The following is a 15657-nucleotide window of genomic DNA, read 5'->3' as shown; positions in this document are numbered from 1 at the left end:
TATCATGAGGAATTTGCTCATGAGATTATGGAGGCTGGCAAGTCCCAAATCCTATGGGGCAGACCAGATGGCTGGAGACCCAGCTGAAGTCTAAAGCTCATCTGTTGCAGCAGCCCTCTTTTTCTTGGGAAGGCAATCTTTTGTGCTATTGGGTTCTTTGACTGATGTGGTGAGGCCCACCCACACCACAAAGGGCAATCTGCTTTACTCCAAGTCTACCAATTTAGATGCTGATCTCATCCAAAAGCATTCTCACAGTAACATCTAGAAAAATGGTTGGCCATATGTCTGGCACCATGGTCTAGCCAAGCTGATGCATAGAATGAAACATCACATTCTCCTCACACTTACCAGCAGCCCTGGGTGCTGGAGCCCCCTCAGCATCATAGGTTCCCACAGAACCCTGTTCAGTTGGGTGAATGTCACCTACCTTGCATCCAGGTAAACTCATAAGACTGAAGGTATTGGCTTCCCCAGGGATGCAGGGTGGTCTGGCAGTTCCACTAGGGGCCTGGACCACGCATCCTCTCTGGAGATGAAACAACAGGAGGGAAGAGGTTAATGTAGACAACCACAGCACCGCCGAGGAGACCAAGTCACAGGAAACCGCTTCTGCTGATCTGGCCACATTCTTCCTTCATTCATCAAAGGCAGCAACGGCCTGCTGGGACCTGCCACAGGAAATCATCACCTCAACCTACCTGAACACACCTTCCTGGGGTGGCTTCCCCATCGTCCTCACTCATAACCCAGTTCTCCCTCGACCTTCAGCCCTGGGAACGACTCCCTGTGGTCCCAAGTCCCCTTAGAGGGGGGCTTCCAGGATGACCTGAGTCAGAGCATCGCAGCCAGGGTCCAACTTCCCTGACCACGTTGGTTAAAAATGAGGTCAGTATCATCACTCCCAGGGTACAAGGAGGATCCTGATTAAGTGGGGATGGGAGTGTGTACACTGGACTGAAACCTTGGATATGAAACGATCGAGGCCCCAGAGTGGTGAAGCTATTGCCCAAGATCACTTTTTAATATCCCAAGTATTGTACAAGACATACTTACAATAAAAAGTTAGCCATAATATAGTTTATTAATTTTTTATTAAAATGTACAATTCTCAATTTTACTAATGTTCTGTTTGAAATTTTAAAAATGATTCATAATTTTTAGCACAAGGATACCCTAAATATTGCATGGACTTACAAAAAATGATTATTGCTGTTGCTGCTAAGTCGCTTCAGTCGTGTCCGACTCCTAGCAACCCCATGGACTGCAGCCCACCAGGCTCCTCCGTCCAGGGGATTTTCCAGGCAAGAGTACTGGAGTGGGGTGCCATTGCCTTCTCCAACAAAAAATGATTAATAGCTCACAAATGTTTATAATTTATACTTGTACCTTATTGCTTATGACTGTGTGTATGTGTGAAAGTCGCTCAGTCATGTCCAACTCTTTGTGACCCCATGGACTATACAGTCCAGGGAATTCTCCAGGCCAGAATACTGGAGTGGGTAGCCTTTCCCTTTTCAAGGGGATCTTCCCAACCCAGGGATCAAACCCAGGTCTCCCACATTACAGGCAGATTCTTTACCACTTGAGCCACCAGGGAAGCCCAAGAATACTGGAGTGGGTAGCCTATCCCTTCTCCAATGGATCTTCCTGACTCAGGAATCGAACTGGGGTCTCCTGCATTGCAGGTGTATTCTTTACCAACTGAGCTATCAGGGACCACTCATACTAAAAAATTGTTGCTGATCTGAATTTCGCATTTAACTGGGTGCCCTGCATTTCATCTGGCAACCTTACTTACATAACATCCTCTTAGTAATTCTTGGTTCTTTGAAGAGTATAAAATTTTGTTTCTATCTTTTAAATTTTGAATTTTTCCTTGCTTTTTGTTTTATTGAAGTATAGTTGATTTACAATGTGTTAGTTTCAGGTGTATAGCACAGCGATTCAGTTTTATATTATATATAAAATTTTTTCTTGTATATATATATATTTCTTTTTCAGATTCTTTTCCATTATAGGTTATTATAAGATAATGAATATAGTTCCCTGTGTTGTACAGTTGCTGTTTATCTATTTTGTATATTTCAATTTATATATTAGCATATATATTTTTTTCTGCTAATTCCAAACTCTTAATTTATCCTCCCCCCACACAAAAGTTTGTTTTTAAATAGTTCAATATTTGAATTTCTCTCAAGTAAGTTTATTGTATAGGTTTTACTGCAACCCACAGATGTCATTATTGTTGTTCAGTTGTTCAGTTGTGTCCGACTCTTTGGGACCCCATGGACTGCAGCACGGCAGGCTTCCCTGTCCTTCACTGTCTCCTGGAGTTTGCTCAGACTCATGTCCTTTGAGTTGGTGATGCCATCCAACAATCTCATTTTCTGTTGCCCCCTTCTCCTCCTGCCCTCAATCTTTCCCAGCATCAGGGTCATGATCATTAACAAAGAGCTGACATTTCTTGCATTACAAAGACAACATGCTTTGCTATTTGCAAAGCCAGCCAGGAGTTGAAGGGAACAAAACTCTCTCCGATCTGCCAAGTTGCTTGTTCTTGTCTCTGGCCACCTTTTTGGGACCAAGGACTTTGGGGGAGGTGTGGTGGTTCCTGGCTCCATCTGCAGGTACCCCCAGTGGGTGCGGCACTCAGTGGTGAAGCACCTGGGGTGGAGCCAGAACCCAGAAAGCACCCAGGAGGGAGCTGGGAGAGTGTGGGCTGGCGGGGGTGCTGGCTGGAGTCCCTGAAGTCCCGGGTGCAAAGTGCGGAGGACTCTATTAGGCGGCTGTGAGTGCTCACCGGGGCACCTGACAGGAACTTTGGCCTCTTCCGTGCTCTGAGAATGAATTAACTCATGAGGTTAATTCAGGACGCCAGCCAGGAATGTCCCTCTGAGAGGCTCCAGGCCTCCTTCCATCTTTCCTTCTGTTTTCTCTCCCTTCAGCAGCCAGCGGCCTCTAAAGAAACTTGACTCTCCTTCCCAGGCCTGACGCCCCCAGGCCTTCAGTGGTCCTTTTGCCCCCATGAAGGCCGCTCCCTCTAGCCTGTGTCCAGCCCCACTTCCAGTTACCATCCTGGGCCTCTGTCCTGGCCCCTGAGGGGCTGGCAGCCCCTCTTACACATCCGTGCCCCTCCTTCTGGAGCTTCCTGGCTGGCCTGCTGCCCACCTCCCTCCTCCTCCACACAGGCCTGGCCACATTCTCCAGGAAGTCCTCCCCACGTCCAGGTGTGACTGGGGCCAGTAGGACGATGCCCTGCCTCACCTGTGGGACTCTCCAGGGTGTCTGCATTGAAGGAAACAGTGAAAGCATCTCCCCAACACCTCTCCCCCAACCACCAGAACAGGCAACAATAACACTCATAACAGGTGACACGTCCCCCACCCCCCAACCCACCCCCCCTGCCCCGCCCCATTGAGAGAAGAGAGTGCCAGGCAGGTGGGTTCAGGAAGTGGTGGAGGGTTGGAGGTGGCGAGGAGGAAAAGGAAGGGTGAGAAGAACATGTGTTACACAACTCCACTCATATGAAATGTCCAGAACAGGCACAGTCATAGAAACACAGTAAGTATTTTAGTTTCCAGGGCCTGGGGGCTGAGGGAAATTGCAGGGTGTTGCTGAAAGGGTAGAGTGTTTCTTTTGGAGGTGATGAAGGTTCTACAATTGACCATGGAGATGGCTGGGAGTTGGTTGTACAACTCTGTGAATGTACTAAAAGCCATTGCATTGAACACCTTAAATGAGTGAATTATGTGGTATATGAGTTGTTGTTCAGTTTCTAAGTCATGTCCAACTCTTTGTGACCCTAGGGACTGCAGCACGCCAGGCTTCCCTGTCCTTCACCGTCTCCCGGAGTTTGCTCAAACTCGTGTCCATTGAGTCCATGATACCATCCAACCATCTCTTCCTCTGTCATCCCCTTCTCCTCCAGCCCTCAATCTTTCCCAGCATCAGGGTCTTTTCCAATGAGTCAGCCCTTCACATCAGGTGGCCAAAGTATTAGAGCTTCAGCTTCAGCATCAGTCCTTCCAATGAATATTCAGGGTTGATTTCCTTTAGGACTGACTGGTTTGATCAGAGGCTGTATTGGGAGAGAAAAGTCTGGATTCAAAGGTGGCAGGAGGAAGGTGTGAAGCACAGGGAGGAGGCGGGGTCTGGGGATGGAGGTCAATGAGAGGGCCACTGGGCTGGTTCCCCGTGGCTGCTGTTACACCTGGCTTAAGACAGCTTGCATATATCAGCTCTCAGTGCTGGAGGTCAGAGGTCTGATGTGGGCCTGGCTGAGATAAAGTCAAGTGGCAGCAGGGAAGTTCCTTCTATACATCCTGGGGGAGAATCCTTTCCCAGCTTCTAGAAGCTGCTCACCTTCCTGGCTCTCTGGCCCCTTCCTCTAGCCTCAGAGCCAGCCATCACATCCCTCCCTCTCTGCTTCCCTGAAGGTCTCCTTCACTGACTCTCTTCCTCTGGGATGATGTTGGGCCAACGTGGATAATCCAGAATGATCTTGCAGCTCATGATCCTTACCTGAACCACAGATACAGGGTCCCTGCTGCCAGAAGAAATGACACAGGTCTCAGGGCCAGGATCATCATCATCCCTGGGTGGAGATGGGTGGAGGAGGGGTTTATTCTGCCCACCATAGACATCCACACCTGAGAGCAGAGAAATATGCTCCATAAATATGTGTTGAATGAAAGAACAGGGGTCAGATGAAACCCAATCTAGGCCTGATTGTTGGTCCTGGAAGTGGGGTGGATGATGCATTCAGTGGGCTTCTCATGAGTGTTCGTGCCCATCTGCCTGCCTGCAGTAGAGACTTGGAGCTTGGCAGGCAGGTTGGAGAGTTCTAGAAATAGAACCTTTACACCTCCAGCCGTGCTGCCCAGGTCCAGGCCTGTGGAGGGTGAGATTAAGGGCAGCTTCCCCTTGGCCCCTCCTTGCTGTTCCAGGGGTGCTAAGCCAGTGTCCATCTCTGCCACGGGGGCTGCCCAGCCCCTGCTAGGCACAAGTAGGAATCAGAAGGAAGGGACCTGTGACAACTCAGAAAGTCATTCCAGGCAAGCCCCTGTCCCCAGCCTTAGGGAAATAATTAGACTATTGTGTGCGAAATAACAATTAGGCCATTAAAGAGAAGGGCCAGGAGAATCTGTCTTCCCACGCCCTACTCCTAGACTGACCTTCAACCCCACTGTGCAGTCTGTTTCCTTTGCAGGTGTCCTGGTCCCCACGGCAACCGGGAATCATTTCACACACAGAAGGTTATGGTCGTGTGGGAATGGGGAGCTGGGGAGATGTCAAGGGGCAAAGTTTTCATTTATAGTACCTGAGTATAAAGGTGTCAGAACAGGTCTCAGCTAAATTCTACCCAGATGACTAAGCTGGCTTCCTGACCATTTATTTGTCTGTCAACAAAATGGCTGTGGTCATAGGGTGCTTTTGGTCATAAATAATAGAATCTCTAACTCTCAGAAGCTAAAGCAAAGCTTTCTTTAAAAAATTTCTTTTTTTTTTTTGCATTTTAAAAATTGAAGTGTAGTTAATAGCAATGCCTTCAATCATTTCATGAACTATGCAGGGAGGGCACTGGGTTGGTGAGATTTTCTTGGCTTGCCCCTCAGTGGCAAGATGGCTGTAGGGGTTCCAGGAATCACATACTCCTAGGGCAACACCCAGTGCAGGGAGGGGCAGGTGGCAAAGGGCTTCTATTCTCACAGCTCTTGTGTCACCTTGTCCAGAAGCCGTTGGTGAATTCACCTTCCTGATCACTGACAAAACAGAGTCACACAGCCACTGTCAGACACTCAAACACTTTAAAGAAAAGGAAACGGGCGCAGGGAGCTTCCTCAAGTGTCTGCTCTCTGTGGCGGATGGCCTGTGTCCCCTACCACACTGACGTGCATACGTACACACTCACATTTGGTCCAAGCAGTTCTGAAGGGGTGAGGTTAACCCCTTCTCAGGAGTGGACACCCCCGCAAGAACTGAGTCAATCAGGACTTCCCCTTCCCCAGGCCCTGGGGAATGAGCGAGGGGTGGGCTCTGAGATCCTGCCCCACACTTTACTTTTCTTTTAAAAACATTTATTTATTTATTTATTTGGCTGTGCCAGGTCTTAGTTTTGGCATATGGCATCTTCAATCTTCGTTGAGGCATGTGAGATATTTAGTTGTGGCATGTGGGATCTAGTTCCCTGACCAGGGATCAAACCCAGGCCCCCTGCCCTGGGAGCATGGAGTCTTGGCCACCGAACCACCTGGCACAATCTGGAAGGAGGTGCCCACTGCATTTAGCCAGTGGCCAGGACCTAGCTGGAGCTTCAGGATACCCACTCTTTTTTTTTTTTTAAGTTTGAAGTCTTTTATTGAATTATATCAAAAGTATAGAGAGTTATTTTTTTGTTTGTTTGTAATTTTAAGGTTAATATGGAAATAAGTGAAAAATGAACTCTATGATGTCTGGATCAACTACCTGAATTTGTGAAGTGAATAACAAACATGCAATTATCATTTTATTGGCTGACTTTGGCCAACAAGTGAAAAACACATCATTCTTTTAGATGACTGCTGTGGGATGTGTGTAGGTAATAAAGAATGTATCAGATTACAGAGTGACAGATTTGTAGCAGAAGCACTGATTACAATGATGGATGTCTCAAATGGCAGAAGGAGCATTTTGCCAGGAGATGCAGAGGGATGGGCTTTGCATGAAGACAGCCCCCTAGAAGGGTGCCTACTCCCCACCCCCAACCCCATGGCTTGCGTGTGGGACAACTCAGCTCCTGATTTCCTGCAGACAGTCTGCAGAGGCACCCAGAGAGGACAAGTTCTCATTTCCTTATAACCTTGCAACTCTTTTCTAAGGGGATGGATGCACGCCCTTTCCTTAAAAAAAAAAAAAAAAAAAAAAAAGGTTGTAATGCACACCTGGTCTTGTGATCTTCGTTTTTCTTTTGGGAAGAAGTGGAAGTTTTGTCAGGGAATATGCTTCTGTAGCCGATGTTAGTGGCGTTCCTACTGCACATGTGCCCCTCGGTGGGTGCAGTTCAGCCTCTCCACCAGAGCATCCTGAGTCTTCCTTGTCTCGAGGTGGGTAGCAGCCTTTGCACCTGGCAGGGCGGCCCCCTGTACAGCCCCCAAAGTGGCCAATTCGTGAACTGCCTTTGAACCACTCTTTCCAATCACTGCTCTCATCACAGCCCCATTTCTCCAGGCACTCAGACCCTCATCAGCCCCTCAAGACTCCCTCTTGAGGGTTAATTATTCACATGGCCTGGGACCCACAGCTGCCAAAGTCCACTCCGTCCTCTCCCCCATGCTGGCAGAATCTGCCCTTTGGACTCAGGTGCCAAGGAGGAGAGAGTAATTGTTACTGGAGTCATTAAAATATTTTCTGTGAAGTAGATGTGAGTTGAAAAAATTAGAAAATATAGAAAAGTATAAACAAGGAAATAAAACCATCTGTAAGCTCACTAACCAGAGACAAGGGCTATTAACAATTATAACTCAGCATCCCACTAGGTATACAGAAATCCCTCTAAATGTTTAAAGCATGGTATTTAATGCGAGGAATAGGCCAGCTGGCAGCCCATGAGAACCAGTGGTAAGATTCAGAACACCCATTTAAATGTGAATTCGAGATAAACACAAATAATTTGTTGGTATATTGTATGCAATATCTGTTTATCTGACATCCAAGCGCAAGTTTAACTGGGCATCCTGGTTTTGCTTTTTTCCCTGCGTAGGTTTGAATGAGAACCAAAGCAGGCAGTTCTGAGGATATGTGGCTCTTCCTCGTCCCACTACACGCATATGCACGCATGCACACATGTGCACACACTCACACACCATGGCAGGGCCCCCTGCAAGTCTTCTGCAGGGCACTCCCTCTACTGATGTCCTGGCAGGGTGTCGACAAAGCACATAAAACCAAGTCAACCTGGGCTTGGCTCCTGAGGGTGTGGGCAGCCCTGCATTGTGACCCTCATGCCTGCTGTGTGGATTTTGCTAAGATGCCAACCCCCCCTGAGCCCTGGGGTCCTCCTCTACAAAGGGGGCCCACACATGCTTGCCCTGCAGGGTCCTGGACGGTCAATAAAATACCACAGAAGGAGCTCCAGTCTCGTAGCAGGTACGGAATAAATGGATGTTTTCATCATCTCACACCCAGTTTGCATTCATTTGGGAGGGTCGGTCAGGAAGCCCCCCCACCACCAGCTGGGGGTCAGTTGGTGACTGTAGGGCACAGATATGGGGCCTTCCATGGCTTCAGAGAGGAATGTTCCCTGCCTCCATGAGTCAGTGGAGGCAAGGTGGCCTCCCCCATCCCCGCCTGCCTCCAACTGCTCTCCACGGCCTCCCCTGCTGGCTGAGGCCCGGTTCCCAGGACCCAGACTCAACTGCAAGGGCCTGCCCACTCGCTTATTACAATCTCTGCCCCTGCAGTGAAGAAATGTCGTGGGGGACTGGTATGCCCAACGCCTCCTGTGCCCTGTCCCCCGCGTCCCAGCTGCTGCTGTGGGAGCAGGTCTGGGGGAACCCTGTTCACTTCCTGCCCCTGGCTTCTCCTCGTGGAGCCCACCTGGCATGCAGATGGTGCCAGGAGATGTGGGAGTGACTGCTTGACTATGGGATCCAGGGGTGGACGGGCAAGGCTGCTCCCTGTCTGGCCTCACCTGACAACTCTGAAGCTCTGGGGTCCCAAGTCCTCATGACCCACCTCCCCTGTGTCTTGCAGTGTATTTCCTCCTCCAGTTTCACCTTCTTCCTCCCCTTGCTGGGGCTCTCTGGGGCCCTCTCCTAACAACGCCTGCCCATGGGCCCTCTTTCAGGCCCTGCACAGGGAAGCCAGGTGCTGATGACTGCTCCTGGCCAGCCTGGGGGGCGCCTTCCCAGAGGACACAGGAAGAAGCCAGAGACAAACCTGGAAGAGGAGGTGGACTGCGAGGATGGATCAGCCATGACCCTGCTGAGCCCGATTTTGGGAACAGATGGTGTTGCCTTGACACTCAGATGTCGCCATTTCTAACCAGAGTCTAGCAGGCTGAGACCCCTGCCATCCCCAGGCTGCTTGTGAACAAAGGCACTCAAAGCGTCATGTGATTCTTGAGTCGTGTCAGCACAGGGAGGACGGACGGGCCGCAACGGACAGCCTTGTATGTGTTTTCTCTGGAACCAGGTTTTAAGGTTGAGGCTTCCTAGCCTCAGAGAGGCCAATACCTCTGAAGCCTGAGACCTGGCTGGCAGCCTCATGGGCTGTGAAATGTGGATGGTGCTGCTGAAAGGACCCGCTGCATCGCAGACGGTAACAGCGTGCTCCGTCCACAGAGCCAGGAACAGGCCACGTGTAACCTTGAACCAATGCTTCTCTTCTCCTTGGAAAGTCACTAGGGCCCACCTGCCAGGGGGTGGGTCTCCCCAGGCCTGTGCCCCGGGAGCCAGATGCTCTTCCAGGGCCCATGACCTACTGCCCCACCTGAAACTTGACCCAGACTGGATGGACTTCAGACCCCAAACACGTCCGAGACAAATCACAAAAAGCCATCAGCCAACAAAGGTCCATATAGTCAAAGTAGCCACGTACGGACGTGAGAGTTGGACCGTAAAGAAGGCTGAATGACAAAGAATTGATGCTTTTGAACTGTGGTGTTGGAGAAGACTCTTGAGAGTCCCGTGGACAGCAAGGAGATCAAACCAGTCAATCCTAAAGGAAATCAACCCTGAATATTCATCGGAAGGACTGATGCTGAAGCTGAAGCTACAATATTTTGGCCACCTGATGGAAAGAGCCGACTTACTGGAAAAGACCCTGATGCTGGGAAAGATTGAAGGCAAAAAGGGAAGGCAGAGGATAAGATGGTTAGATAGTATCACTGACTCAATAGACCTGAGTTTGAGCAAACTCTGGGAGATAGTGAAGGACAGAGAAGCCTGGCGTGCTGCAATCCACAGGGTCACAAAGAGTTGCACATAACTTAGCAACTGAACAACAACAGAAAAACAACTTCTTCAGGTAATGCTCTCACCACTGCATCTCTGGCACCATCAGGGTTTGTGCTCTGGCTTTGCATTTTAATTCTTTTGTTCTGTCTGCCCTGCATGTTTCATGGGTACAAACCACAAAAATGAAGTGGGCATGCCTGAAGCAGGCTAGGCTTCTCCCCACATCTTCCCACATGTCTCTCCTCCCTCTCCCACCTCTGTTCCTCCAGGAGAAGCTAGGCAGTGCTATTAATTATTTATGTGATCCCCCAAAGACATGTTGGGGTTCTTATCCCCTATATCTCAGAACATGACCTTATTGGGATTCAGGGTCTTTATAGAGGTGATTAAAAGAAAATGAGGCATGGCAGGCACCATGTCGGGCCTCGAAGGAGGCAAGAAGAAGCCCCCGAAGCACCCCAAGAAGAAAGCCAAGAAGATGGACGAGATGAGTTCCAGCAGATACAGAAGGAGGGGCAGAAGAAACTCTAGGAGCTAAAAGCAAGGGCTGTGGGAAGAGGCCACTTGACCACAGGTGGAATTAAGAAATCTGGCAAAAAGTAAGCTGTTCCTTGTGCCTAAGGCAATGACGATCCTTCATTCCGTTCTTGTTTAAACACCTGGATGTCCTGCCATGACGTCTGTTGAATCTAGAGCTGATAATAGAATGAAGTGTTGTCTTGGAACCTATTGTCCATTGAATAAAAAACTTGTGTGAAAAAAAAAAATCATACACTGGCTCCTCTTGTCTTTAGTACTTCTCAGCCATTCCTACCTTAGCTGTGAGATGCACAAAAACCCAGCCCAGAATATTCCTGCCAGAGTGTGTTCTTTAGTCTTTGTTTTATCCTGAATTCTACACCACCTGGAATTAACCAATTTATTTGCAAAAAGGGGCTTCCCAGGTGGCATAGTAATAAAGAATCTGCCTGCCAATGCAAGAGATGTAAGATATGGGGGTTTGATTCCTGGTTGGGAAGATCTCGTGGAGGAGGAAATGCCAACCCGCTCCATCTTGTCTGGGAAATTCCAGGGACAAGAGAGCCTGGCGGGCTACAGTCCATGGATTGCAAAGAGTCAGACACAATTGAGCAACTGAGCACAGCAACATAGCAGCCTTTTAGAAAAATGAAAGAAAATGAGGCATTGTGTGGACCCTACCCTGATATGACTGGCATCCTTAAAAAGAGAAAATTAACAAAGAGTCAGACACAACTGAGCAACTGAGCACAGCAACATAGCAGCCTTTTAGAAAAATGAAAGAAAATGAGGCATTGTGTGGACCCTACCCTGATATGACTGGCATCCTTAAAAAGGGAAAATTAGACAGACAGACAGCTACAGAGGGAGGCAGTGAGAAGACACAGGAGAAGACGTCCATGTGACTGGGTGATGCATCTGCCAGCCAAGGATGGCAAAGATACTGGCAGGGGCCAGGAAGGACCCTCCCCTGGAGACTTCAGACAGAGCGTGGCTCTTTTCATGCCTTAATTTTGGAGTTCTAGTCTCTAGAGCTAAGAGTAAATTCCTGTTGTTCAAGTCCCAGTTCGTGGTACTTTATTTTTCTAGTAGTAGTGTATGGATGTCAGAGTTGGACCAAAAAGAAGGCCGAGTGCCAAAAAAATTGATGCTTTTGGACTGTGGTGTTGGAGAAGACTCTTGAGAGTCCCTTGGATGGCAAGGAGATCAAACCAGTCAATTCTAAAGGAAATAAGCCTTGAATATGTAGTGGAAGGACAGTGCTGAAGCTGAAGCTCCAATATTTTGGCCACCTAATGCAAAAAGTTGATTCATTGGAAAAGACTCTGATGCTGGGAAAGATTGAAGGTGGGAGGAGAAGGAGGCAACAGAGGATGAGATGGTTAGCTAACATCAGTGACTCAATGGACATAAGTTTGAGCAAACTCTGGGCGATAATGAAGGACAGGGGAGCCTGGCATACTGCAGTCCATGGGGTCTGAAAGTGAGACATGACTTAGTGACTAAACAACAACAACAATATTAAGGCAGTCACAATCAGATTAGATCAGATCAGATTAGTCGCTCGGTCGTGTCCAACTCTTTGCGACCCCATGAATCGCAGCACGCCAGGCCTCCCTGTCCATCACCAACTCCTGGAGTTCACTGAGACCCACGTCCATCCAGTCAGCAATGCCATCCAGCCATCTCATCCTCTGTCGTCCCCTTCTCCTCCTGCCCCCAATCCCTCCCAACATCAGAGTCTTTTCCAATGAGTCAACTCTTCGCATGAGGTGGCCAAAGTACTGGAGTTCCAGCTTCAGTATCATTCCTTCCAAAGAAATCCCAGGGCTGATCTCCTTCAGAATGGACTGGTTGGATCTCCTTGCAGTCCAAGGGACTCTCAAGAGTCTTCTCCAAAACCACAGTTCAAAAGCATCAATTCTGCAGCGCTCAGCCTTCTTCACAGTCCAACTCTCACATCCATACATGACCACAGGAAAAACCATAGCCTTGACTAGACGAACCTTTGTCGGCAAAGTAATGTCTCTTCTTCTGAATATGCTATCTAGGTTGGTCATAACCTTCCTTCCAAGGAGTAATCGTCTTTTAATTTCATGGCTGCAGTCACTATCTGTAGTGATTTTGGAGCCCAGAAAAATAAAGTCTGACATTGTTTCCACTGTTTCCCCATCTCTTTCCCATGAAGTGGTGGGACCAGATGCCATGATCTTCGTTTTCTGAATGTTGAGCTTTAAGCCAACTTTTTCACTCTCCACTTTCACTTTCATCAAGAGGCTTTTGAGTTCCTCTTCACTTTCTGCCATAAGGGTGGTGTCATCTGCATATCTGAGGTGATTGATATTTCTCCCGGCAATCTTGATTCCAGTTTGTGTTTCTTCCAGTCCAGCATTTCTCATGATGTACTCTGCATAGAAGTTAAATAAACAGGGTGACAATATACAGCCTTGATGAACTCCTTTTCCTATTTGGAACCAGTCTGTTGTTCCATGTCCAGTTCTAACTGTTGCTTCCTGACTGCATACAGATTTCTCAAGAGGCAGATCAGGTGGTCTGGTATTCCCATCTCTTTCAGAATTGTCCACAGTTTATTGTGATCCACACAGTCAAAGGCTTTGGCATAGTCAATAAAGCAGAAATAGATGTTTTTCTGGAACTCTCTTGCTTTTTCCATGATCCAGCGGATGTTGGCAATTTGATCTCTGGTTCCTTTGCCTTTTCTAAAACCAGCTTGAACATCAGGAAGTTCACGGTTCACATATTGCTGAAGCCTGGCTTGGAGAATTTTGAGCATTACTTTACTAGCATGTGAGATGAGTGCAATTGTGCGGTAGTCTGAGCATTCTTTGGAATTGCCTTTCTTTGGGATTGGAATGAAAACTGCCTTTTCCAGTCCTGTGGCCACTGCTAAGTTTTCCAAATTTTCTGGCATATTGAGTGCAGCAGTTTCACAGCATCATCTTTCAGGATTTGGAATAGTTCAACTGGAATTCCATCACCTCCACTAGCTTTGTTCGTAGTGATGCTTTCTAAGGCCCACTTGACTTCACATTCCAGGATGCCTGGCTCTAGGTCAGTGATCATACCATTGTGATTATCTGGGTTGTGAAGATCTTTTTTGTATAGTTCTTCTGTGTATTCTTGCCATCTCCTCTTAATATCTTCTGCTTCTGTTAGGTCCGGGAAGAAAGCTTTTTAAATAGTACCTTGATCAAGGGGTAATATTATACTTGATTTTATGTTCTCATTTATGAAATGGTTGCACACCAACCAGGACTTTTTGAGAAACTGAATATACTTTCTTTTTATTGTTTTTTTTCTTTTAATTTTTTAAACTTTGTGATGGGTGCTTGTCTCGGTGCTTGGGCTCTTTTCTAGTTGTGGCATGTAGGCTTAGTTACTCCGGGGCATGTGGGATCTTAGTTCCCCAACCAGGGATTGAACCAGCGTCCCCTGAATTGGAAGGTGGGTTCTTAAACTTTGGACCTCCAAGCCCCGAAAAACAGTATATTTTTAAAACTTACAAGGTTCGCTTGGTAAGAACTTGTCTCACAAAAGGAACTATCCCTTTGTAGACCAGTTTTGTAGACTTGTTTTATCTACATTGTCATTCATTTGGTCTTCTCAGAAATAAGAAACATACGATTTAAATGTCACAGAATATGAAAAAAGTGTGAGGCTAGCTCCTCTCCCATGTTGGCACCATGGTCCTGCCTGACCTACCTCTGGAAAGCGTTTGGAGCTGCAGTGTGAGGTTCAGGGGACTCAGTCCTGTTCAAAAAGCTCCCCTTTGCCACTGGCCAGCTGCACATGGAAGACTAGGAAAGTCACCATGATTTCCCTTGTCAATCTGTGCTGCTGCCTGGCATGGAAAATGTGATGATGTTTATTGATTCTGGCTCCAGACTGGAACTATTTTTAGCAGCTGGACTGGCCTATAGTAGGCCCAGGGGCATCCTCTGCGTGGGGTGGGGGCAGGGCAGGGCCCTCTTGGCAGCCACCCCATGGAGCCAGAGGAGGAACAGTACCCACGTGCTCTGGCACCTTTCTCGGCAGCCTGTGCTCTGTGTGAGCATCCCCCACGTGGGCTGAGTGAGTCACCTTCCTAACTGTGCTTGGCAAACACTTGGAAGGCTGTTGCACTGGGAAGTGAACAGGGGGCTTGGACCCTGCCACACTCTGATCCTCTGATCCTGGCTGGTACCGGGCTCTGACCCCCTGGCACCCTGTTGGCCAAGGGCGAGGGTCTGAAGGAAGCATGCCAATTTCTGTCTTCCTCTGCAGGCCCCCGCTGCACATGGAGACTTTGCACCCCTCCTTCAAGTGATCTCGTGAAATGGACACAGTCCGAGTCTGAACCAGAGCTCACCTTCATGATGGTGGCTGTGGTCCCTTGGCTGGCATCAGGCCCTGTGGGGGGGGGGGCACACTGTCCCCAGGCGGGAACTCAATGTCCCTTCCCAGTGGGAGCTGCCCTTTCCCAGAGGGTGTGGACCACAGGCATCCTGTCCTCCCTCCTCATTTCCTGGCCTAGAGAAGACCTGAGTCAGTCCACGAAGCTGGTGGAGGAGGCTGCCTTTTGCAAAGAAACATAAATGCCAAGCAAGGTGACTGCTGCCCGGGACCGCCTCTAGAGAGGGCGTGGCCTAACCTCCTGCAGATCACAGACTGTCTGTACCAGGGCTTTGAGATCATCGAGGGTGACGTGTGTCAAGCCTGTCACTCGGAAAAAGTCTGGGAGGGAGAATCCTCTTGGATAATGTCCTGCAGGACATTGGCTCAGGATCTTGACTATTCATCCTCTCAAGGACTCAAAATACAGTGTGAGAGTGCACTTCCCACATGTATCTGACTTCAACTTATATATTATTATTTTTTAGAAAGTAACAGAAATATTTTATTTTGCTAACTTGATTTATTTATTTGGCTGCCTCAGGTCTTAGTTGCAGCATGCAGGATCTTGCTTTGATCCATGGACTCTCTAGTTGTGGCACAGGGGCTCAGTAGTTGCAGCCCATGGGCTTTGTTGCTCCATGGTGTGTGGGATCTTAGTTCCCTGACCAGGGATCGTCCCCTGCGTTGCAAGGTGGACTCTTACCCACTGGACCACCAGGGAAGTCCCTCAACTGCTTCCTTAGTGGCTCAGATGGTAAAGAATCTACCCGCAATGGGAAAGACCCAGGTTTGATCCATCGGTTGG

The sequence above is a fragment of the Bubalus bubalis genome, chromosome 1 (assembly GCF_019923935.1).
Source record: "Bubalus bubalis isolate 160015118507 breed Murrah chromosome 1, NDDB_SH_1, whole genome shotgun sequence".
NCBI lineage: Eukaryota > Metazoa > Chordata > Mammalia > Artiodactyla > Bovidae > Bubalus > Bubalus bubalis.
The sequence above is the reverse complement of the archived record's forward strand: the minus strand, read 5'-3'. Positions refer to the sequence as shown.